Here is a 693-nt window from a genome sequence, read left to right on the forward strand (position 1 = left end):
CTAAATAAAAACTCTTTATACCACTCAATACTACTACTAAATAAAAATCCTTTATACCACTCAATACTACTACTAAATAAAAACTCTTCATACCATTCAATACTACTACTAAATAAAAATTCTTCATACCACTCAATACTACTACTAAATAAAAACTCTTCATACCACTCAATACTACTACTAAATAAAAACTCTTTATACCACTCAATACTACTAATAAATAAAAACTCTTTATACCATTCAATACTACTACTAAATAAAAACTCTTTATACCATTCAATACTACTACTAAATAAAAACTCTTTATACCACTCAATACTACTACTAAATAAAAATTCTTTATACCACTCAATACTACTACTAAATAAAAACTCTTTATACCATTCAATATTACTACTAAATAAAAACTCTTTATACCACTCAATACTACTACTAAATAAAAACTCTTTATACCACTCAATACTACTACTAAATAAATATTCTTTATACCACTCAATACTACTACTAAATAAAAATTCTTTATATCATTCAATACTACTACTAAATAAAAATTCTTTATACCACTCAATACTACTACTAAATAAAAACTCTTTATACCATTCAATACTACTACTAAATAAAAATTCTTTATACCACTCAATACTACTACTAAATAAAAACTCTTTATACCACTCAATACTACTACTAAATAAA

Source organism: Piliocolobus tephrosceles, chromosome X (assembly GCF_002776525.5).
Source record: "Piliocolobus tephrosceles isolate RC106 chromosome X, ASM277652v3, whole genome shotgun sequence".
NCBI lineage: Eukaryota > Metazoa > Chordata > Mammalia > Primates > Cercopithecidae > Piliocolobus > Piliocolobus tephrosceles.